Genomic DNA, 17,211 nt, shown 5'->3' with positions numbered 1-17,211 from the left:
GGTTCCAGGCACTCAAGCCATCCTTTGAGGGAGGGGATTCAACATCTCAAAGACTCACACAGGCTCCATCCACAAACCTGGCTCAGGAAGGAGATGCTGGAGGCTTCTGCAACCAGTCCAGCTCCCCTGGCTTTAATGTTTTCACAAGGATTTACCCCAGCAGAGCTCCTGGGTGACCTGCCCAGATGGTCCCACCTAGAAAATCCACTTTCCTAATTCTGCACAACCAAATTCCAGTGGGGATGGAGCCAAGTGGGTGTGCATTGTGGACTGAGGGTATCTCTGCCCAGAGGGGTTTGGGAGCCTCTGCTCGGTGTGCAGCATCCCTATGTGATTCACACATGTCCCTGGGGCATCTCCCAGTGCCAAAAGCCCACGGTCCCTTCCCACAGTGCAGGCACTGGGCATGGCTCAGCCCCGGGCTCCCACCTCCCGGCCAGGGCAAACCCTCCTCGCTGCCTCCCCACAAAGCCAGCCTTTAATTGCTGCTTGACATTAAGTATCTGAGCAAGGAAGTCTTGGGTAAATGTTCTTGCTATGGGAACACACAGTGCTGAGTCTCTTTAATTACATTGTTTTTGTTTGGTTTTTTTTATTAGTTGTGCTGCGGCTTCCCCTCTCTGACAGGCCAGCGGAGCGCACGCTAAATAAGGCCGGGTTTAAAGCCCGCCGTGAAACCCGACCCGCGGCACCAGACTGGCTGGACGCGGTGCAAGCCAGGGTTACGCGGGACACGCATTCCAGCCGCCGCGGTCCAGCTCCGGCCCTGCGCTCCCCCCGTCCTGCTCAGGCATCGAAGCCACTCCGAGCCCAACCGCCAAGCTCCAAACCACCTCTGCAGCCTCTTCCTGCCCTGCTGGGAACAGCCTAAGCCCGGGCCCCACGCCGCCCCATTTCCATCATACCCATCACTTCCACACTGACCCACATCCCCGTGGTACCCATCGACTCCACCTCCATCATACTCATCACCTCTGTGCCGGTCCCCATCCCAAACTGCCCTGCCCCACACCTGCTCAGCCCACCTCCAGGCTGCCCCTCGGGGCCAAAGAGCCTTCTTCCCACCAGCCACACTGCTTTCATCTTCCTCTGCCCTCCTTGTTATTTTAAAGGCATTCCAGAGGATGCTGTCAGGCTTGGATGTGGTTTGGTTGGGTTGTTTGTTTTCGTACTGGAGGTTTTATGATCGCATTGGGAACAAGCCCTAATTGAGCTGCAATTCGAATTGCAGTCCGTGGGTATTTGTTTCATTTTTGGAAGGGCTCAAACGACTGTGCAGCTTAGGCTGGAGAACGCATTTGGTTTTAACTGGAACCTGATGGAGACAGGATGGAGCAGGACAGGCTGTCCTGAGCTGTGACCGAAGCTCCTGGGGAAGCCCAGTGTGGCTACCCCAGTGCCAGATACCCACAGCAGCAACAGGCAGCTCTGGTTGTGACCACAGCCCTGCGACCACCCAAAAACCCTGGCATTGTCAGGGAGGAGGCAGATGGAGCCAGAATTCCGGTGCCAAGAGCCAAGTGTGCAGCCCCGGGGCCTGACTCCACGGGGGCTTGCAGCCACCCTGCAAACCCCTGACCCCTGCAAAACTCTATGCCCTGCAAAACCCTGCCTTCTGCAAGCCCCTGTTCCCCCAAAATCCCTGTTCCCCAAAATCCCTGTCCCCCCAAAATCCCTGTCCCCTCCAAACCCCTGTCCTCTCCAAACCTCTGTCCCCTGACAACCTGTGTCCTGCAAACCCCTGCACCCTGCAAACCTCCTCACTGCAGGGTTTGTGACCTTGTGCTTGCCTGGCCCCCAAAAAAGGGAGCTCAGCACCACCACCTGCTGCTCCTCACTGGGTCAGGAGCTGCCTCCAGACAGGAGCTGCTTGCAGGGAACAGGCAGCAGAAATGGGCAGGACCTAAAGGTCAGTGCCCAAGCTGCCCTTCTCAGGACCTACATTGGTGTCACCTTCTGCTGACCGTGCCCAACACCAGAATTAGTGTTCAGGCCCTACACCCAAAATGTGCCCAATGCTTCTGGCACAGGCGACCAGCCAGACCTTTGCAGGTAGGGATGGATGGACAGACAGGTTTCCAAAGCACAGAGGGACCAGAGAGCACCTGCTCTGCTCCGCTTCCTTCCTTCCAGGATCTCACAAGCCCAGATGCTGGAGCAGGTCAGCGGAGCTCTGAAGACACCTCCGACCCCCTGGCACCATCCTGGCTAAATCAGACTTCCGTGTGTGAAAGAGGATGAGCAGTGGGGACTCGCTGCCCCTCCGTCAGGAAGAAATCCTATCCCAGCCTGGCCTGCCAGGAACGAGCAGTGTTCTGTGCCACAGCTGCATGTGTGCAAACCCTGCTCCAGGGATCAAATGCACGAGCTGAGTCATACGACGCCTGGGCTCAAAGATCACTGGAGGCAAAAGGAGGGAGAAAAAATATCCCTCTGGGTTCACAGGGGCCCAGTTTGGATCCAAGCAGAGCAGAAGGTGGATGCTCAGCGTGGGGATGGCCAGGGCCCAGCTGCCATGGTGGGAGGAGTGAGAAGGGATGTAAGGTCACATCGTCCAAGCCTGGTCCTGTCCCCTTCCAGGGGCCTGGGCACACACTTTTGGGAAGGGAGCAGAGCAATTCCATGGGAGCAAGTCCACGGGCCAGAGGCTGTCCCAATGAGACATGTGACCCAGGGGGGTGGGATGGCACTGCCCCAGTTCCTCTGGGGGCTGCTTCCATGTACCTGCACCCCAGAGGAATGTCCGGGACCTCCCGGGGCCAAGGAAGAAGCACTCACATGTCTTCCCTCAAGATGGTTCGAGCTTGTGCAAGAGGGATGTTGTGTGTTTGATGATGGCCCCACCTCAGGGTACCATCCCACACTGCCACCTCCTCACCCCCACTGACACCCACCAGGACTGTCTCCTCTGCATCCATCTCCCTTATCCTGGGATGGGGGGAGTCCACACCCAGGCCCTCCATTCTGGTTCAAAGGTTGGCTCAGTTCCTTGTTCTGCTGGAAACAGGGCTGCTGGGAGCCGCATCCCTGCTGCCTGGCTCTGGGGCTGCAGCCCGCCCTGGCATGGAGGCACAACTACACGTGGTGAGGGCTGAGACCTGCAGACTCATCACAGCAGTGGGAGGCAATGGATTTGCACCCAGACCTGCAGAGACAACCAAATCCTTTAACCTCCTGCGCCACCTGGTGCCACCAGGAAGAATGTGCCAGTGGGATCCCGGCTCTTATCGGAAACCACTTCTTCTCCAAATCCATCAAACAGTAGAAAAATGGCCCAAGAAGGACTTCTGGAGGTCTCCTGAGCTCACTCCTCCATGCCTATGGCTGGGCTCCATCCTCAGCCACCCATATCCCACCTGCACTTCTCAGTCCTCCAGGAGACCTCCCCATTCCATCACCGGGATGTTCCTTCTGGTGGAAACCCACCTCCAGTCCATCATCCCACCCAAGCCATGCAGCTAGATGGGCCCAAGCCTCACAATGGAAACCAGGCTGAAGACTTCCAGAGCTGCACCCAAAGGGGTTACCAAAGGCAGCCCACAGACATTGATCTCAGCAGGGAGGAGGAGACAACGGCCAAGACACAATGGAAGAGCAGACAAACGCACACACCCGGCTCCAGAGCTGCTGCCCAGCTGCTAAATGTTACTGGAGTCAGAAACCCCTTTCCCACTGGAAGGCAACAGCAGGAGCCATCCAGCAGTGCAGGGCATGCTGGCCACTACCCACACACTGTCCCTGGCACTGCCACCAAAAGCAGCCACCCCCCAGTGGGGATCTCCTCGGACCGCTGCTGGCATGTCCCAGCCTGGCAAAGCCCTTGCTTGGCACAGCTTCATGCCAGGATTTGCTCCTGCCTTGCTCAGGACCAGCTCCCTGCCCAGCACCCACTGGGGTCTTCTCTGACCCACCCACCCCACCGTGGTGCCCTGCTGCTGGTCTCGTGCCAGCACCACCCAACTCCTGCAGAACACCAGAGGAGCTGGGGCACTGCCACCCAACTGCAACAGCACTCACACGTGCCAGAGCTGACCTTCCCTCCATGCATCTCCATGGAGTCAGCATCCAAGGCCTGCAGTCCAAGGGAAGAAGTCAATTTTTCTCACCATTTTGCTAGAAAACACCCCACAAGTGCTAAAGTGTTCTTGTAACAGCACTAGCTGGGGAGAGGCCACCACCAGCCAGGCCTCTTTCCAGCTGGGGTCTGCCTGCTCCTTCATCAGATTGGAGCTTTCCCAGCCCATGGCACAAAAGCAGAAAGCTTTGAGACACCATCACGTGGAAAAGCCCCAGCTGAGGATAATGGAGCTTGTGGAGGAACTGCCAGAGCCCTCAGGACAGCAAATAGAAAAGATTTCCACCCTGATATGAAACAGCAACTTTGAAAACCACAGGGATCACCAGGTCAAACTTCTGACCACTGGGACATGCCCTTCATGGACTTGATGATCTTGAAGGTCTTTTCCAACCATAACGATCATATGACAGTGTCTATCCATGCATGGGTGTGATGTGCTGCTGAGCCCACCCATGGGACAGGGAGGCCTGCAAACATCCTTTCCCAGGTCTCACAGGATATGGGAGCACTGGGAAATGCTCTCATTTAGCATTGTCTCAGCTTCTCCTCACCTAGAGACCTGCCCAAGCTGACCTGAGCTCTGCTCCTCGCTCTGCCACTGAGGGGAGAGGCAGGGGATGCCCACAGCCAGTGTCTCCATTTCCACATGGGCAGTGGAGACAAAGACGATGTTGCTTTTGGTGAAGTGCTTTGAGATTTGTCATTGAGGAGCAGTTTGGGCTCCTTCAGTCACCACCCCTGACCTGGACTCATGTGGGCAAGGGGGTGTCCCTGGAGAAGGGGACAGGAGGTGCTCTGTGCAGCTGGTGAGCAGTGGGAGCAGTGGCCAGAGTCTCTTCGTGGATGGGGACATCAGCAGCTGGCCCCTAAGAGCTCCTCCAGGCACGCCCAACCACGCTTTCCAGTGGCTAACCTGTTTGACCAAATCCGTGTGGATCTCCAGCAGGAATGCATAATCCCTGCCAAATTTCAGGTCTCTTTTTCAAAGAGGAGACACCAGAAGTCCTCAAACAAAGAGATAGGAGGAAGAAAAAAAAAAAAGAAATTGGCAAAGCTACCATTTTCCCTCAACTTTCTGCTGAAACTTGGGAAAAATAGAGGGAAAAAAAACGGAGAGAGAAAGTTCAGCCTGAGGCAGAGAAGCATGGAACAATCCAGTCCGAACAGTTAAAGCCTGGCAAAGGTAAAAGCAAAGAAACTTCCACTGGGAAGTGTTATACGGCCTTACCAAGGGCATCTGCTGGCTCCATCCATGGTGCCCTCCTCATGCCTCCATGCAGCACACAGGGATGACTTCCCTGCAGCATGGAAGAGCAAGGGTGGAGGTAGTCCTGGAGATGGGAGGCAGCAGTGGGGAGTGAGAGGAGACCTCTCTGACCCCAGCACCGCAGAGATCTCCTAAAGCACCTGGAAGCTCCCTGCTCACACAGTTACACTGAGCAGGAACTTGGAGCCACACACAACCAGCCTGGGCTCCTCCATCAGCAAGAGGCTGGGAAACATCTTACAGAGCTGGTGGCCCCAGCACTTGGTGGGTGCTGTTGTCTCCCTCCTCTCCCTCATCATGCCCTGAACAGCAAGACAAAGGGTGGAAACACCCTCACGCTCCTCAGACACCCTGCTCTTCCCACCATGCTCCTCCCCTGCTTCTCCTGCCTGCTGCAAGACACTTTCCTCCAGACCAAGATGCCCATGGACCCAGAAAACCCCTCTATGTGCCCACTGCTTCCTGTCACTTGCTGGCCTAGGATGCCACAGCTCATCCCTGTGTTAACATGAGTGGCTCAGGCTGCAATCACAGCTTCCCATTTACTGAGCCAACAAGCCCCCAGCCCTGAGGGCCTCTCTTCCTCCATTATCCCAGTTTTTCCAGTGACAGACCAAACAACCCGGTGTGGATGCATGCAAAGCTAGCAAGTGTGAACTACAGGAAAAGTGTGGGAGCAGGACAAGGCAGGGGGATTTAACTCTCTCCCAGCCCACCTGGGTGACTCTGAGCAGGTCACTAAAGCCCTGGTGCTGCAATGGGGTGCCCACCATGCCCCTGAGACCAGGGAGAGCAGCAGTTATGGCAGCACGGTCCCAGTGCTGACAGGGACAGCTCTGTCAATCTGCTGGGGGTTCCACGTGGGGTGAAGAGTGGCTGCTCAGGCAGCAGACACCCTGAGTTATAGAATCATAGAGTATCCAGAGTTGGAAGGGACCCACAAAAATCACAAGTCCAACTCCTGGCCCTGCATCAGGGCACCAGACACCCCAACAATCCCACCATGGCCCTGAGAGCATTGTCCAAATACTCCCTGAGCTCTGGCAGCCTTGGGGCTGTGACCACTGCCCTGGGGAGCCTGTACCAGTGCCCTGTGCAGTCCCCCTCTGCGGAAAGAACCTTCTCCTAATATCCAGCCTAACCCTCCCCTGACACAGCCCCAGCTGTTCCCTCGGGTCCCGTTGCTGGTCACAGAGAGCAGAGATCAGCACCTGCCTCTCTGCTTCAGAAGGATGAGGTGAGCATGTCAGTGCATGAGGAAGGCAGTGTCTGTGCAAGGCAGCATCCTGATCCTGACCTGCATCATCGGGAAAGGAGACAGCCAAAGAAACTTCCCAAGTTCATGTGAAGTTCATCCCACTGGAGCTCTGCTCCATAAGCAAAACTTTCCTGTCTGCCATGACCAGGGCAGAGCAGGGCCAAGACTGCACTGGGAGGACGGGATCTCTTGGCAGCATCCATCTTCCCCTTGCAAAGCAATCAGAGAGGTGTTCTGCCAGGACATTCAGCTCCTTGCTGAAGGAGCTCCAAGGGCACGCTCACAGCTGAGCTTCCCTCAGACTCCACTGGGACAGCAACAGGACACTGGGAGCACACAGGGAAAGCAGGAGCACTGACTAAATGTCACGGCAGCTTATCTGTGTCCAGAAGCAGGCTTCTTACTGCCCAGAATTTATCCTGGTGCTTTGCAGTGCACAGGATGCCCCAGCTCTCCTGCCCTCACGCACCCCCCTGGCTGTGACACGGCAGGACTCGGCTCCGGAGCCTGGCTCGGAGCAGGGAGGATGGAGGAGGAGGTGGAGCACGGGCAGGGACAAGGCACAGGTTGGACCTCAGATGAGCTGCACCAGCAAACCCAGCCCTTCACCCAGCTGCAGCTCCTGACAGGTCCGGAGGCAGGACGGTCCCTCCCGGCACCACAGCCCAGCCCAGCCCAGCTCGGGGGGGTCTCTGCCCTCCCAGCTGGGCCCTGCCACGAGGCAGCAGGGACTGACCCCCGTGAGCCTCTGGTGAGTCTCTCCTTCAAGGCCTGTGTGCTTTGACACAAGCTTGCAGGGGCTGATGGATCCAGCACACAGCACCCTCCCACTCCAAGGCCCAGTGCACAGGGACATTTAAACCCAGAAGAATTTGGTTTAAGGTTATACCTGCCTGGATCTCCCCAGACTAGAAGAAGTTGTCTGTCCACCTCTGCTCCTGCCACTGCCTCTGCCCACAATAACTGCTTCCTCCTCCCCAGTGAAGATGCTGAGGAACAAGAACATCACTTGGAGATTAAAACAAAGACACCTTTTTAGTACCTTCTCCCTGGGCAGAAGTTCCATCTTGGAGGACACCACTGACAGCACAGAAACCTTGACGTTAGTGCTCTTGGCTGAAGTGCCAACACAAGCTGCCAGCTCCAGATTGTGATCCCAGATGTACAAAGCCCACCAGCAAAGCTTGACCTGCCAGCCCTGAGCTCGGACCAAGCCCACATCTCATCCCTCAGTCGGGGGGGCAAGTTGGCCAGCAGAAGATCCCAGTTGTCAAGTGTCCTGGGGCAACAGTAGCTCCTGAACCAGTGGATCTCACAGAATCACATAATCCTGGAATGGAATGGGTTGGGTTGGAAGGTACCTGAAAGATCATCTTTTTCCAACCCCCTCCATGGGCAGGAATGCCAAAGTGCCTGAAAAAAGAGGTTAACATTGCCATGCTCCTTTTAAAGACTGAGAATCTGAGGGACAAGAAGGGCCAACTCTTGCCCTCAGTTGCTCAGTGGGCAGGGGAAGCAGGTACTCCATGCCCAGGCCATCACTTCATCCCTGCCCCCAGCCCAGGCCAATCTGCTCTGCAAGGGGTGAAGCTCCAAAGCTCTGAAAATTCAGTTTGGGTTCTGGCCACTTCAGTGCTTAAATGTGGGGCCTGGGGGTGGAGAGGAGAAGCCAGACTAGGGGAAGGGGTGAGTAACCACGGTGCCAAGTCATCCTGCAATCTCTGCCTTCTCACAGGCTGCAACAACCATGAGCTTTGAAACCTGCATGGTTTGTGCAGAAACCATCAACTCAACAAGCCAGAGTCCCACCAAAGGTGACAATGGCTCCTCTGGGGGCAGTGGGCCAGACTCCATGTTGATAACACCAAGAAGAGATGTTTCTTGGAACTCTGCTCATCTCAGCAGCTGCTCTGTTGGCCTTGCTTAACAAATGCTACTACATAATGTCATATGTTCATTTTCCAAAGCTCCGAAACAACAGCTTTTTACAGCAAATCAAGAACACAACACAAGAAAGACATAGGCTTGTTAGAAATATTCCAGAGGAGGATATGAAGATGCTCCAAGGGCTGAAGCCCCTCTGGTATAGAGACAGACTGAGAGAAGGCTCTACGGAGACCTCAGAGCCCTTTCCAGTGCCTAAAGAGGGCCTACAGGAAAGCTGCACAGGGACTTTTTTGCAAAGGCATGAAGGACAAGGAGGAATGTCTTTAGGCTGAAGGACAGATTTAGATTGGGTATTAGGAAGAAATCCTTCCCTGTGAGGGTGATGAGGCCCTGGCACAGGTTGCCCAGAGAAGCTGTGGCTACCCCATCCTTGGAAGTGTCCAAGGCCAGGTTGGATGGGGCTTGGAGCAACCTGGTCTAGTGGGAGGTGTCCCTGCCCATGGCAGGGGGTTGGAAAGAGATGATATTGAAAGCCCCTTTCAATGCAAACCATTCCATGATTCTATGATCTGAAGGCTGAAGAGAGCTTGGAACTCTCCAGTCAGGGCAGGGAGGGGCAAAAGGAAACCCATTGTGTGAAACCATTAGTAAGGAGCCCGCTCTGGCTTCAGGTAGGAGATGTGCCTCCCAGTTACTACCTGGTGAGCCCTGACAGGCCCTGTTGGGACACTTCTTGGATGGGAAGCAGACTCTGAACAGACCTGTAGGGAGCTCAGGTGAACCTCTGCACCGCAGGCAGAGTGAACACCATAAGCAGTTTCTCATGGTGATGCTGCCAAGTGTCCACTTTGGACAAAGCAAGGCATGAAACTTTGCCTTTTCCTGGCCTGAAACTGGAAAGTCTCTCAGATCTGCACTATCTGGCACTGCCTACATGGAAAAATCTCCTCCACTTTGCCCAACAGTTCCTTGTGGCAGAAGATCATCCCTGTCTGACTTTCCCTGTTTTATGTGAACTAAAGGTAACAAAGCAAAGTGGGACAGGAAGAGAAATGTCCCCGAGGAAGGAGCTGCCGGGGTAGATGGATGAACAGTTCAGTGTTGGGGATAAAGGGAGGAAATGTGAAAGAGAGGAGCAGAAGGGAACATAATTTCCTCTCTGACCTCCACCAGGCACTTGGGCTCACAAGCTTCCCTGAAAAGCAAGTCAGCCCACAGAGGAAAGGTGGGTATGAGGGATGGGGAAGAGTTAGTGAGCAGGAAGACTCCAGCAGAGGTGGAACGAGGTCCCAGCACATCCAAGGACCTGGTCCTCAGTGTCCCAAGTGTCCTGGGCTGACTCCTGCCTCCTGTTTGGCCTCCCTGCTGAGCGCTGCCCGTCCTGCCAGCAGCCAAGCCAGGAGGTCCAGTGTTGACCTGGCACTGAGAGACACTCTCCAGGAAGATAAACATGAGGTTCCTGAAGCTCTAGCAGGCGGAATTGTCTCTGCCAGGGGAAACTATCTAAGGGCAGAGGAAACCTGCCCAACAGCGACTGCCACTGGTCAAGGGACAAGGAAGGATTAAAAGTACTGGAATACCTTGGAAGCGCCGGCTGTCAAGACTATCCGGATGTGTCCATGCTTCTGTGTCTCCTGACCAGTGTCCCCAGCAGCATCAGCAGCAGGACCAGTGATCCCTTCTGCTCCCAGGGATGGAGGGAAGTGCAGCCTGGCATTCCAAGGCTGGAGTGGGCTGCCAGCCTTGCTAGAGCTGCTCCAGACATGACTCCTCCACACTGCCCTTCCCCAGATGCAAACCAGCTCATGGAGAGGCCAGGTTCAAAGATGGGATATTGGGAAGAAATTCTTCCCTGTGAGGGTGGGGAGGCCCTGGCACAGGTTGCCCAGAGAAGCTGTGGCTGCCCCATCCCTGGAAGTGTCCAAGGCCAGGTTGGACGGGGCTTGGAGCAACCTGGGCTAGTGGAAGGTGTCCCTGCCCATGGCAGGGGGTGGCACTGGATGAGCTCTAAGGTCCCTTTCAACACAAACCATTCTATGATTCTGTGGGAATACCAGCTGGTGTGGAGGATCCAGTGGGTCTATCTGGGAGGGCTTGACTCACACTAAGATTCAGATACCCATGAGATTTCCCTTTCATACCAAGGATCTCCCTTTCATACCAAGGATTGCAGCACCTCTGCAGTTCCCTCCAGTATAACCATGAGACTTGGGCTGCTGGCTGTAGAAATCCACTGGCCCCTTCCAGGCATGGAGAAGAACCAGTGGAGATCCTGCAGGATGAAGAGCATCCTCCACACTCTTCAGCAGGGACCAAGGCATCCACCCTGCTTTGCAGATCCCAGCCATGGGAAATGGCAGAGGGATGATGACAATAAGGCAAAACAATCAGGCAATTGGGCTATTGGAGAGAAATTAAAGTGTGCTGAGGGTAATGGACTGAGAAATAATCTTATCGGGGCTTGGAGGTATCAGCTACCAGCAAAGGGAAGTGGCCAGAGCACCACTTCAGCACAATATTTTATATTTGTCTTTTAAATAAATATTATTTGCTGCCCGTGCTCTCAGGGAGGAAGGGATCTGGCTGAGGGCTCTGGTCCCAGACAGGGAGAACCTGGACATCAGCCTTCTCTGAACATTTTCCTTCTGTCTCTTTCCCAGAGGGCTCAATTTTTCCCACTGAAGTGACATGAGAAACAAATGCAGACAAGAGAGCTGGACCTGCTGGAGCCAGAGACTGTGGCAGCACACGGAGAAGGTCCAGCCCTCAGTCTGCTCCCAACCTCTTCAGGCTCATCACAATCACAAGCTGAGCTGCCTCTCCTGAGACGAGGAGGAAAGCTGGGCAGACAGAGGCTTGTGGCATCAGGAGGCACAAGATCTCCTTCCCCATCTGCACCCATTGGTCAGGGTGAAGCAGAGCTGCATGGGCCATGGCTCCTCTGCCACTGCCAAGGCTAAGGACTGGGCTAAGGACTGGCTGCAGCACCACATCAGTCCCACCAGGACCAGCAGTTGCCCTCAAGCCTCTGTCTGTCTGCAGTGACTCAGGAAATGAGGATAAAAAGTGATCATGCACAAGTAGATGATCCCTTTGCAATGCTTTCCTGAAGGTTAACCCATCTGTCTGGGAGGTATTTGGAGGGCTCACTCCTCCCCATCCCCTTCAGCACGTCCATCACAGTCACTGGTGAATCACTGTCCCACCAGCTCTGGGAGGGTGAACTCCTGCCCTCCCTGTACATCCAGAGGCACTGGCCATGGCCATTCCCAGACTGCCGGGGATATGGCCAAGCTCTGAACCACATCACCCCATGTGCAGTTCAACACCGAAAGCTCAGGGGCTCCCTAACTGGTGTCCACTGGAGAGGTGTGCTGGGAGAGGGAGGGATGGCAGCCCCAGGACAGGCAGCCAAGCCCCCATCCTGCCCTGGACCAGGGGGTGTCCGCAGACAGAGCCCTCCTTGTTCGCTGGGGCTGCAGCTCCTCTTGCCCACATTTATCGCCTGTGAATGAACTTTCCAGCATTCTGCTGATGGCAACGTCCATCTGCCCCTCCAGGGGGGAGCTCAGGCTGCCCGGAGCCCCTGGGCGAGGGGCCTTGCTGTGGGCTGGCTCCCTGGGAGCCCAGGCACCCCGGCAGCCTCCAGTGCGGTGTGGAAGTCCAGCTCCCACCCGGCTAATTCAATAAGTCACAGATACCATGACTTCATAAGGCACAGAGGCTCCACAGCTATTAGGGGAATTGGGAGCGGGGGGAGGAGCAGCTGAAATGGAGAAGGGATGGAGACGGGGAGGGTGGAGAGGGGGAAGCTAAGACAAGCAGCAGAACAAAACATCCCATAAATCATGAGGAGCTGCTGAAATACCAGAACAAATGACCCCATAGCTTGGCCATTGTTCCCGAGCGAGGGCTTAAAGCGCTCCCAGTCGAGACAAAGCGCCTCCCGTTTCGTTTCAACACCGCGCCGGCCCAGCCGGGACCTGTGCTCGGCACAGCCGGGCTGGGGGAGGCTCTGCTCCACCCCAGCTCCGTGGTGGGGCCTCCAGGATGAAGGTGAAGCTCTCGGCAAGGCTGGCTGCCCCACAGCAGCCGCTGCCAATGTGGTGCCCACAGCTCAGCCTGCCCAGAGCATCTCCTTGCTCCCAGATGCCCCCACACCTCCCTGGCTCTGCCACCCTCCCCTTCCACTGAAAGGCTCAGGGCCTCATCTTCCTTCTTGTTTTCCCCTGCTCAGGCTAACAGCTTCCTGGTCTGGGAAGAGAAAGGGCTCCAGGACTTCTGTGGAGTAAGACAGCTCAAGCAGGGTTGTGAAAGCTGGAGGAGCTCTGAGCTCACTCTCTCTATGGTGCTGCTCCTCTTTGCCTCCCAAAAGTTGCTGACAATTCACTTTGTGCTGGCTGCCCCTGGCAAAGGGACAACTGTCACGCAGAGAGTCCTGAGGACAGTTCCAGACGGCCTTGGAGTGCTGCAGGACCTGGGCTGTGCAGTAGCAGCTCTCCCAGGCACTGGATCAGACAGAGTCGGAAGGATCCAGCACCTCCCATAGGCCCTGCAGTCCCACCAGGACCATGGCACTTGGGTCCAGAAGGTGAGGGGGGAGCAGCATCCATGCTGCTCGCCCACATCTGCCACTGCAGCAACATGGATTCCATGCCCAGCAATCCAGGGAGAACTTCCACACTGTGAGGGACCACTTAAAGGGGAAATATTATACTATGAAATTTTCAATAAATTTCATGAAAACAGTTTCCTTATAAAACTTTTGCCTTGCAACCAAACCCAAAGCACCGGGCAGAGGACAGCAGCACCTGCGTGTGCCACCTCTGCCAACCAGATGGTGCCAACGCGGTTCCTGCATCCGGTGGCTCCTGCCCACTTGGCACCTTCCAGCTGGGCCTCTGTGCTCTGCACTGGGGGCAGATCCCTGCGCATCCCAGTTCTCGGCAGCAGGGAAGCGAGGAGCTGGGATCCAGCACCGTGCCAGGGCTCAGGCAGGAACACAAGCCGCAGGCAGGGCTGAGCCCGAGGCGGCCGCCTGTCGCCAACCACCAGACACGCGGCTGCCAGCGCGGCCTCGGCGCTTGTGGTGGGCAGCCAAGGAGCAGAACCGAGATAACGGGATGGGGGAGAGAGGAATGCGCTGCATTTTTCCTGAGCCACCAAGGGAATTGGCTATTCTGACCGTGGATCGCAGCAAGGCTGTCTGACAGGAACAACTCCAGGAGCCCAAATAGGAAAAACAGCCAGTAAGCAAAGGAGAAGAAAACAGAGGGAAATCAGGCTGAACAAGGGTTGAGTATGAGGAAAGGAGTGTGGGTGGAAGGCAAGCAGAGGAATAAATGGAAGAAGGAAAACTAGGGCTAGAGGTGGGAAAGGAAAAGGGTGCCAGGAGGACAAACCTGCCAATGCTGAGACTCCCGATGAGCAGCAGAGCTGGAAGGATGTGAGAGGGAACAGAGGCTCCCAGCTCTGCACACACAGGAGCAAATCAGGGATCACAGTCCTTTTATTGGATTAAGCCTCGCTTAAGAGGGAAGATAAACGTGGAGCATATCTCAGGTGACAGGCACAGGAGGAGAGGAGGCCTCAGTTCACTCTAAGTGGGGAGAACTGGGATTGCTGGAGTTTTGGTGTTGCTATAGGGCAGTGCGAGGTCTCCACAGGAGTCACCAGCTTTCACCTTCTTCACCCCAACAGCAGAAGGTGATGGGGTTCAACTCAAGAGTAGCCTTGCGCTGTTTAGGTTTGGGAGCTAGATTAGGATTCCAGACTAGCAGAAAGCAGAGCTTTAATCAACCAGACCCCAAACCCTCCCTTGTCTCAGTTAGCAGATTTTGCCTCATTTGGAGCACACCCTGCGAGCCCCGGCATGGACCATCCGGCAAAGACAAGGAGAAGGGAATCAGCAAACCTGGACAAAACCAGACATGTGCAGCCCCCAGGTTTCTCCCCCAAGACTGGGAAAGATCCCTGCAATGCTTCTCTCCAGGCACCTCCCAGCAGCAGGACAGCAGCTCACGGGAGCAATGGGCTGAGGTGATCAGGCACATTCACAGCCTGAACACTGGGGACTTTGTGGGGCTGGCTTTAAAAAAAACACCCTAAAAAAGCCTAATAATGAAGTATTTATTTCAGTAAACAACATATGAATGAAAGAAGTGTTTTCTCAATACTTCACTTTTTCCTCTGCCTTCTCTCCCTTCCCCCCAGCAATTTTGTTTTTAATAAGTGGAACTAACGAGGCTTCGCTCGCTGCCGGCCGGGCTGGGGAGCAGGACTGTGCTCCACTCGCCTGGTGCAGCACATGAACATGTGCCATGGGAAAAAAGCCTGCCTTGTGCCCAGGGGGAACACGACCTGTCAGCGTGGCCCAGCCAGGGAGATGTGCTTTGATGGACACACAGACTGTGAGACCTGCCATGGGAGCAGCCCTGAGCTTTTGGGTAGGCAGCATGGGATATCCAGCACCTCCTTTATTGTGGCAGCAAATAAACTGCATCTCCTGGCCCAGGGACTCTGGCCCAAGGTGTCCCCAGGGACTGGGAAAAGGGCCAAGGGGAGCTGAAGGCATCTCTGTCCCATCCTACCTGGCTCTGCTCAGGCAGCCACTGTGACACTGAACAGCTTCTTCTCTTCTACCTTGGCTCCATCCAGCCCTACCTGAGCACCTGAATAACTGGGAGACTGGAAAACTGGCTCAGCTTGCCCTGTGTGGGGATGCTTTGGAAGGAATTTCAAGCAGGAAACACTAATTGCTGCCCCAGACTGACACAAAGCAAAGGGAACTGAAGATGTTTGGCTTCTCTACCTCCTCCTTGGCAATAGGTAACAGCAGGTCGAGGAGCCCTCCCTTGCCTTCAGGCCTTGAGGTTATGATAGGCAGGATACTCAGGAGCTGCTGATTTGGGAAAAAATGGTCCATCGCTTTTCCATGGCCCTCCAGCCCACGTGGGGTGAGCTGAACCCATCACACACAGTGTGGGTGTTCACCTCTGCACAGAGGTAGGGGAAAGGATGCAGTCGTGGCCCTGGGTCATAAATACAGACAAATTTGATGCAAGTATTTGCTCTGGAAGGCAAATGAGGCATCCGTAGATTGGTGAGGGGGTGAGCCATGTTTTCCATACGCCACATCCCAGGATGGTTTGGAGAGACTACCTGAGGATGCTGATCCCACTGTGATGGGCACGGATCCCTGGTGACATACAGGGAACACAGAGAAAAGCTATTTACACCAGGGAAAAGGCCAGGGGATCCCTTTGGAGGTCTTGGCTGCAGAGGAGGCTGAAAAAAGCCTCCGAGTGCCTTGCCAAGGAAACGTGTGCACGTGTGGACCGGGCACAGGCACGGCTGGAGGTGCAGGATGCTCTGCAGAGCAGTAGCACTCCAGGATTCCCATGCAGGTGCCACAGCTGCTCTTTGGGAACAAAATTCCTGCACTGCAACAACACAGTTAACACTGCTCCTGGGTGTCTGCTTAACCACGGCAAGGGGGAGAGGAGGAGGAAGAAGCACACTGAGATGGCTGGGAGCAGGCGGTGGGCAGGGTCCCCTCCTTGTCATGGTGCCCCCTCCTCTGTGCCCTGCCAGCACCTGAACCCCAGCACCCCGACCCACCCGAGCCTGGCTACCAGGTGGGATGTCTGACCCAGCTCAAGGTGTCTCCAGCCACAGATAAAACCTGCAGCTGCAGCTTGGGTATCATCCCTGGCCAGGCCACCCGTGCCTGTGTCCCTGCAGGAACAGGGACATTGGGTCCATCTCTCAGGCCTTGCAGCCTCCAGCTCCAGCGATGGCACGTGGAAAACCAAAGGCAAAGGCCATCCCTCCTCACCCAGAGCTCATTTCCAAGCTGGTTTACAAAATGCCTCTAAAAGAGCATCCTCTCCCGCTGCTGCGAGTCGCTGCTGCACAAGGTGCTTTGCCAAACACAAGACAGATGGTTTCCCCCAGGAAATGCTATGGAGCAAGGGAAAATGTACCACAAATATCCCCCGACAGGGCTAAACTGGGATCCAAGGGCTTCAAAGAGACATTTGAAGGGAGGAAAGAGATTTGCTGACTTCTCATGCTTGTTTGTTATGAATAAAGACAAACTTTGATTGTTTTTAATGAGCACTTTGCTTGTTTTCCTATTTGCTACACTACAAATTCACATATTTGTCTATTTGGGAGATGGAGAGTAATTGCAGACCAGGTTTCCTGATGACACCATCTTAGCAAAGGGAAGAAAGTTGTGCAAGTGGAGGAAGAAGCAGTCTGTCCCCAAATATCCTGAATTCTTTGTCTGGCTCATTAATACCTGGTGAGCTTTGATGCCCAACAAACCTCACAGATTAAGGAAGCCTTTGAGGAGGGTTCCACAACCTCACACTGAAGTGTTAGAACACACAATAGATGCCAGAAAGATCTCCAAAAAAAGTAGGGAAAATGAAAACCAAACTTGACATTCTTGCAATTTCTAAGCATTTCTTTTTTTATTCCTTTTTCCTTCTTTTTTTTTTTTTTTTTTTAAGTTTTACCCTCCTTTATCCATCTAAGGAAGCAGAAAGCAATGTAATTCCGAGCTATTTTAAATCTCCTTAGCAGGTCACCTCTAACACTGGGAAGGTTGACTGTGATCTGCTTCCAAGACTATTGCTTCAGAGCTCAGAAACCCAGGATAGGGAAAGGAAGGTTTGGGAAGGGAAGGTTTGGGAAGGGAAGGTTTGGGAAGGG

The 17,211-nt window shown here is 54.9% G+C and overlaps 1 protein-coding gene and 1 long non-coding RNA gene across 9 annotated transcripts in view; one reads left to right on the top strand and one right to left on the bottom strand.

Annotated features, from left to right (window-relative positions):
• The window catches only part of LOC113972527 (ankyrin repeat and fibronectin type-III domain-containing protein 1-like), a 193,194-nt gene that overhangs the window by 22,786 nt on the left and 153,197 nt on the right, over positions 1–17,211 (bottom strand). The gene's annotated exons all lie outside the window — the stretch shown is intronic.
• LOC113972529 lies at positions 12,086–14,584 on the top strand. The gene is made up of 3 exons (XR_003535937.1): positions 12,086–12,546; positions 13,279–13,739; positions 14,343–14,584. It is a non-coding gene; the product is annotated as an uncharacterized LOC113972529 (long non-coding RNA).

The sequence above is a fragment of the Neopelma chrysocephalum genome, unplaced genomic scaffold (assembly GCF_003984885.1).
Source record: "Neopelma chrysocephalum unplaced genomic scaffold, ASM398488v2 Primary Assembly neopelma1_93, whole genome shotgun sequence".
Lineage (NCBI taxonomy): Eukaryota > Metazoa > Chordata > Aves > Passeriformes > Pipridae > Neopelma > Neopelma chrysocephalum.
Note: the sequence above shows the minus strand (reverse complement) of the source record. Positions and strands in the feature narration are given on the sequence as shown.